The following is a 7,624-nucleotide window of genomic DNA, read 5'->3' on the forward strand; positions in this document are numbered from 1 at the left end:
TCAATTGACTTGCACGTGTGCTGTAATTTTTACATTCTCTAGATTCTCATACTCAGGAAGCATTTGGTTTGGAGAGTATAGAGGAAGCAATACTGTGAAATGAGTAAAGGACTTCTGCCACCTACTCTGTGGAAGAAACCTCAAGACGCAAGAGCTCATTCTGACGAAAGCCTGAAAGATGCTAATAGAAAATCCAGGTGAACTCTGGGGGAAAGGGAATATTCAGCACCCTGACAAACATGGGACAGGGCTCCAATATCAACCTAAGAGGTAGCATAAAGAAGTAATTAAGAGCACAGACTTAGGGGCTCCACCGGCCCAAATGAACAATGACAAATAGATTGAATGAATGATAGTCACACGTATTAAAAGCTATGAATTCATACTGATACTTAAAAAACAAACAAAAAAACTTACTGATCACCTTTAGAAGATGCAAGGGAAACAACTCATTATTCTAAAATGTAAATAAAGAGAAAGAAGCAAGCATTTCTTCTGACTTTCTTATACAAATGCTACTTCATGTTAATTAAATAGATGATAGTGGAAAATTCTTCTTTGTGAAGGATTCCAGTTAAAGAAGCAGATGGGATAACAAAAGTAGAAAAATCACCATTTTAAAAAAAAGATTTATTTTGTTTATTTCTCTCCCCTTCCCCGCCCCATTGTCTGCTCTATATGTTCTTCTGTGTCCACTTGTGTTCAGTGGCACCGGGAATCCGTGTCTCTTTTTGTTGTATCATCTTGCTGTGTCAGCTCTCCATTTGTGTGGCGCCACTCCTGGGCTGGCTGCGCTTTTTTCGCACAGGGCGGCTCTCATTGTGGGGTGCACTCCTTGAGCGTTGGGGACCCCTGCATGGCACAGCACTCCTTGTGTGTGGCAGCACTGTGCATGGGCCAGCTTACCACACAGGACAGAAGGCCCTGGGTATCGAAACTTGGACCCTCCATATGTTAGGTGGACGCTCTATCAATAGAGCCACAACCACTTCCCAGAAAAATCAGCATTTTACAATCCCTAATAAAATAATTGATTTAGGAAACGATCACCAAAAGCTGCTAAAGCCATTAGGTTGAAGACTGATGTAATTGATGTAACTGACTGGCCGTACAGGAAACCACTGATCAATCTAACAACACAAGCAAAATAACAGATATATGCCTCTTAATGACAGAATACAACATAACCTGTGATAAATTCTTGCCAAAAAAGAGAACCTGAGTCTGACCAAGCCTCCAGATCCAACTACCAGTTCTTATGGAAAATAAGACAGGGGAGGGAAGCAGATTTGGCTCAAATGATAGAGTGCCCGCCTCCTGACCCATGTGGTGAGCTGGCCCACACGCAGTGCTGATGCACGCAAGGAGTGCCGTGCCACGCAGGTGTGTCCCCCACATGGGGGAGTCCCATGTGCAAGGAGTGTGGCCCTCAAGGAGAGCTTCCCTGTGTGAAAAAACACAGCCCACCCAAGAGTGGTGCCACACGCATGGAGAGCTAACGCAGCAAGATGATGCAACAAAAAGAGACACAGATTCCCAGTGCCGCTGACAAGAATACAAGCGGACACAGAAGAACACACAGCGAATGGACACAGAAAGCAGACAACAGGGGTGGGGGGGGGGGGGGCGGGAGAGAGATAAATTTAAAAAAAATAAATCTTAAAAAAAAAAAAAAACGGGAATTTGTTAAATAGCATCAGAGGTGCAATCAGCTAAATCCCAAATGTGGGAAGTTCTATAGGAATATTGACCTAGTTTCTTTAACAAATAAAATACAAGAAAAAAAAAAAACAGGGGGAGAAAATGATTATAGATTTTAAAAGAGTCTTAAGAGACACTTCAGGGAAGCCAATGTGGCTCAAGCAATTGGGCGCCTATCTACCATATGGGAGGTCCAGGGTTTGAGTCTTGGGGTCTCCTGGTGAAGGCAAGCTGGCCCAAGCAGAGAGATGATCCATGCAGGAGCTAGCCTGAGTGGCAAGCTGGCCCGAGTGGAGTGCTGGCCCACGAGGAGTGCTGGTGAAGCAAGATGACACAACAAAAAGAGTCACAGAGGAGAGACAATATGAGATGCAGCAGAACAGGGAGCTGAGGTGGCTCAAGAGACTGAGTGCCCCTCTCCAACTCCAGAAGGTCCCAGGATTGGTTCCCAGTGCCTCCTAAAGAGAAGACAAGCAGAAACAAAGAAATGAATAACAAATGGACACAGAGAGCAGACAATGGGGGGGGGGGCGTAAATAAATAAATAAGTAAATCCTTTTAAAAAAAGAGACACTTCAACCAAATCCAGTGTGCAGACCTGGTTTGGTTCCTGATTTGAACAAACCAAATGTAAAAAGATACTTATGCTTAAATTAATTTAAGCACTTTAGTGCTTCAAAAGACTTTGTCAAGAAGGTGAAAAGGCAGCCTACTCAATGGGAGAAAATATTTAGAAATCACATATCCAATAAGGGTTTGATTTCCATTATATATTAAGAGATCATACAACTCAACAATAAAAAAGCAAGCAATCCAATTTTTTAAATGGGCAAAGGACTTAAACAGGGAAGTGGAAGTGGCTCAGGTGATTGGGCTCCTGCCTACCACATGGGAGGTCACTGGTTTGAATCCCAGTGCCTCCTAAAGAAGAGAGTGAGCTGGAGTGACAAGCAGGTATGGCAAGCTGACAAAACAAGAGATACAAGTAGGGAAAAAATAATGAGAGACACAACGAAACTGGGTGCAGAGGTTCTCAGGACCCCCTAAAAAAGACAGTGAGTTGATGTGACAGGCAGGTGTGGCAAGATGACGCAAGAGACATGGAGAGGAAAAACAGAATGAGAGACTCAACAAAGCATAGAGTGGAAGTGGCTCAAAAATTAGACACCTCCCTCTCATATCTGACATCCTGGGTTTGGCTCCCAGTGCCTCATAAAGAAATAAGGAATATGAACAGACACAGCAAGTGCAAACAACAAGGGGGTGGGGAGAAATAAATAAATGAATACAATCTTAAAAAAAAAAAAGACTTAAATAGACATTTTTCCAAAGAGGAAATACAAATGGCCAAAAAGGACATGCAAAATACTCAGTTTCACTAGTGGTTAAAAAAAACACAAATCAAAACAATAATGAGATATCATTTCACACCACACAGAATGGCCATTATTAAAAAAACAGAAAATAATAAGTGAAAAGGATGTGGAGAGGGGAGAATTAGGAACACTACTTCACTGTTGGTGGGAAGGTAAAATGGTACAGCCTCTGTGGAAGACAGCCTCAGGAAGCTAAATATAGAATTGCCATATGATCCAGCATTCCTCTCCTAGGAATATATCCAGAAGAACTGAAAACTGTGACACAAGCACATCTGCACACCAATGTTCATAGCAGTGTTATTCACAATTGCCAAAAGATGAAAACAACCCATGTCCACCAACCAATGAATGGATAAACAAAATGTGGCATATACATACGATGGAATACTATGCTGTATTAAGAAGAAATGAAATTGGGACACACATAATAACATGGATGAATCTTGAAGACATTATACTAAGTGAAATAATCCAGACACAAAAGGATGGATAGTGCATGGTCTCACTAATATGAACTAAATGCAAAGAGTAAACGCATGGAGTTAAAATTAGGGTATAGGTTTTGGAGATAAGAAGAGGGCTGCAAAGGAATACTGATGCTTAATGTAGAAGTTTTAATTAACTTGACTGTAAATGTGTAGAAATGGATAGAGTTGATGATAACACGTTATAGTGAGTAGAAGCTGGTTTATAAATGGGCTTGTGGCTGGAAAGGGTAGTCTAGGGATCTAAATGTCAACTGAGAGAAAGCTAGAGAATAATCTAGGGACTGAATAACACAGTGAACCCAGAGGTGGATGAGAATTGTGGTTAATAGTACAAATGCAAGAATGTCCTTCTGTGAACTAGAATGGATGTATGTCGCTAATGCAGGGTGGGAATGTGGAGAAGCATGGAAAAAATAAAATTAATGTAACCTATAGACTACAGTTAACAGCAATAATGTAGTATTTTTGCATCAATGTCAAAGATGCACTGTGTTAATAATAGGGAGGTATGGAAAAAAAATGCCAAATGTACGTTATGGACCATAGTCAGTAGTAGTCTGATGATATTGTCTCATAATATGTAGCAAATGTTCCACAACGGTGTGGTGGGTTGGTGAAGGGTTGTTGTATGGGAATTCTACACATGTGCATGATTGTTTTGTACGTTCGCAACTTCTTTAATAAAAATATATTTTTTAAAATGACTGACTCAGGGAGGGAGAGGGGTGCAGCCTATGGGAATGCAAAGAGTAAACGCATGGAGTTTTTTTAGAAAAGATCTATTTATTTCTTTATTCTCCCCTCCCTCTCCCCACTGTCCTACTGTTTTTGCTGTCTGTGTCCATTTGCTGTGTGATCTTCTGTATCTATATATCTTTATTTTCTTTGTCTTCACTTCTCATTTTTTCTCCTCTAGGATTCACCGAGATTCAATCCTGGGGACCTCTGATGTGAAGAGAGGTTCCCTATCAGTTGCGCCACCTCAGTTCCTGGTTTCTGCTGCACTTCACCTTGACTGTTCCCTTCATCTCTCTCTTGTTGCGTCATCATCTTGCTGTGTGACTCACTTGCATAAACACTGGCTCACCACACAGGCTCTCGCGTGGGCACTTGACTCATCCTGTGGGCACTGGCTCAGGCACTGGCTTGCCACACAGGCACGCTTTCTCTTCTTCTTTTTCACCAGGAGGCCCCAGGGATCAAACCTGGGTCCTCCCATATGGTAGGCAGAAGCCCTATCACTTGAGCCATACCCACTTCCCCTCTAAATTTTTGATGTAACACTTAGGTAATCTTAAAACTTCTTTAAAAATAAAGAAAAAAAATTATGAAATAATCAAGAAAACCTAAACTGACTAGATATTTTACATTACCAAAGGAATTATTTGTTTTTAGAGGTATAAAAAGGTATTGTGGCTATGTTATTAAAAGGGAAAATGAAAATGAGACTCATCTTTTAGAAATATACATTTAAGTATTAATGGAGAAAAATATGATGTCTGAGATTTGCTTCAAAATAATCCAGCAGGGGATAGGATTGTAGAGGATATATATGAAACAAAATTTGTCACAAGTTGATAACTATTGAAACTTCGTGGTGGATATATGGGGGTAATTTTAGTATTTGCTTTGCTTTTGTGTATGTTTGAAATTTTCTATAATAAAAATAAATTTAATGTACACAAGCAAAATAAATAGCATCTCTTACAGAGAGGGAAGTTTTGAATAGTGAAAGTCAATTTTTGGTTATCCTCCTAAGGGGTTCAGAGTCATAGAACAGCTAATCTTTAAACATTGGTATGCTGTTCTATTATTTCTCCTTAATTACCACTCATCACACAGACATTACAACCCCAGTACTGGACCTGACTCTTTCTAATTTAGCCAAGGTAGGAATCATGAAGACCAAAAACTCCAAGAAGTAAATGGGAGAGAAATGGGGTAAGGCACAAGGAGAAAGAGGGAAAGCCAGCCTCGTGTTGGGGAGAAGAGTTAGTGAGATCCCCAGATAATCCATCAAGTGGATAACTGAGTTAACTATAAATGAATTCTATATCATAAAAGACCAATATAACCCTGTTTGACTTTAAAATAACTTAAAGCCCCAAAATCTAGAAAAGAAAAAAAAAAGTGCCTGATAGTCACAAGTCAAATTCTCCTGCCCATTAACAAGCTCCCATCAGCAGCCGTAAGTAAAGATGCGGTAGAGGAAGCGGTTGGTCATTTCAGTCTTGTAAGAGCAGTTTTTTAAAGCTGGGGAACCCCTTGACTGCAGGAATCACAGCACAAGATGGCTGCAGGGCTTAGAGACCGCCTTTCTTTCTTTGTGAAAAATGATACTTTTTTTCTTTATCTTTCAGGGTTATCTGTATCTAGGGTGGCAGTAATTAATGAGTTAGTAAAAAGCTGCCCCAGCCAGGCTGTGCCCAGGGTTTCTTAGCTTCGTTAGGAAAACCTGAGAGAATCACCGTGGGCTAATTAATTGGTCTTCAGGTAGTAACTAAATCAAAGGTGTCTTGGGTACCCTGGAAAGCCAGAGTCTCCTCTTTCCTGAGAATCAATCAGCCCAAGATTGATGAAGGGCTGCTAAGGTCAGGCTTAGAAACACAAAACCATCTGTCCAACTCTCTAGGGCTAGTACCTGCAGTAGAGCAATTTTAGAAGAACAGGTGTTCACTTTTAACTTACCTCTTCTTTTCTTTTATGCTGAAACCATTATTTTAGCTAGAGAGCTAAATTTTGATGAAATTCACAAACTGTTGTAACTTAAAATAACTTGGCCTAAAGGTATTCTAAGAACCTTAACTCATTACTCAAATGCACCAAGTCTTAGACCATGCATCGCTGACAGTGGCCCTCTAGCCTCCCAGAAGCATTGGGCAGTATCAGGAAACAATGCCTTCAAGACTCTGCCCCAGAAGGGCAGAGCTAAGCAGCTCTGTTTCACCTTCAGAGTGACGCAACAACTACGGAACAGATCCAATTTGGTTGTCTACTTTGCAGAGTGTGCTTGGCAGACCACAGTAGCCCTGAAAGCTGACACTTAAATGTTTCTGGTTCCTTGAAAATATTTTCTGGTTCAATAGACTAAGAACACTTTGGGGAGGGTCTGTAAGCACTTCCATATGCTTGATGATGATGGTTCAATGACGTGTTGCCTTCCCGCCATTAAAAATTGGTTCAGTCTTTTCCATGCTTGCTTCCAAGATGACAAAGAAAAGAAGGGACAACAGTCGTGCCAAAAAGGGCCGCGGCCACGTGCAGCCTATTCGCTGCATGAACTGCGCCCGCTGCGTGCCCAAGGATAAGGCCATTAAGAGGTTCGTCATTCAAAACAGAGCAGAGGCCGCAGCCGTCAGGGGCATTTCCGAAGCAAGTGACTTCGACGCTTACGTGCTTCCTACACTGTATGTGAAATTACATTACTGCTGGTTGAGGTGTGCCATTCACAGCAAGGGGGTCAGAAGCCCGGCTCCCGAAGCCCGGAAGGACCGAACACCCCGCCCCGATTTAGACCTGCAGGTGCTGCTCCACGACCTCCGCCGTAGCCTTCGTAAGGAGCTGAGTCCTTAAAGATGGAAGAAATACTACCTGCTGGGGGGGGGGGGGGGGGACACAATAAAATGGAAAATTAAACTTTATAGCATGTTAAAAAACAAAGTTCAGGATTTACATCAAACTTTCTTCTTTTAAATGCAGGGTATTTCTTGTGTCTGCTAACCAGTTGTTCCTATTTTCCCAAGAAAACAGGAAATTCCTAAAAATACTCTTGTGGTAAAATTTTCCAAAGATGGCTACAGTCAATATATATCCCATCACACCGTGCTCTTTTTTTTAAAACTTTTTATTGTGGCAATATGCATACAAACCAAAATTACCCTCCAGAGGTATTTCTTAAAGAAGTTCGGAATGGATACCAGACATGCAGTCATCATAGCCTGTTCCCCACCCGCCACGGCTCCGTCATCTGCTTGCTCATCGTTTGTTTTTGGGGGTTTTTTTTTGGTTTGTTTTTTTTTTTTAAGATTATTTTTCTTTCTTTCTTCCTCTCCCCCT

General features: G+C 41.3%; 1 pseudogene; it reads left to right on the forward strand.

Annotated features, from left to right (window-relative positions):
• The first annotated feature begins 6,775 nt into the window (after positions 1–6,775).
• On the forward strand, positions 6,776–7,141 carry LOC101425922 (small ribosomal subunit protein eS26 pseudogene; annotated as a pseudogene).
• Positions 7,142–7,624: the final 483 nt, after the last annotated feature.

This window comes from Dasypus novemcinctus, chromosome 6, assembly GCF_030445035.2.
Source record: "Dasypus novemcinctus isolate mDasNov1 chromosome 6, mDasNov1.1.hap2, whole genome shotgun sequence".
Classification (NCBI taxonomy): Eukaryota; Metazoa; Chordata; class Mammalia; order Cingulata; family Dasypodidae; genus Dasypus; species Dasypus novemcinctus.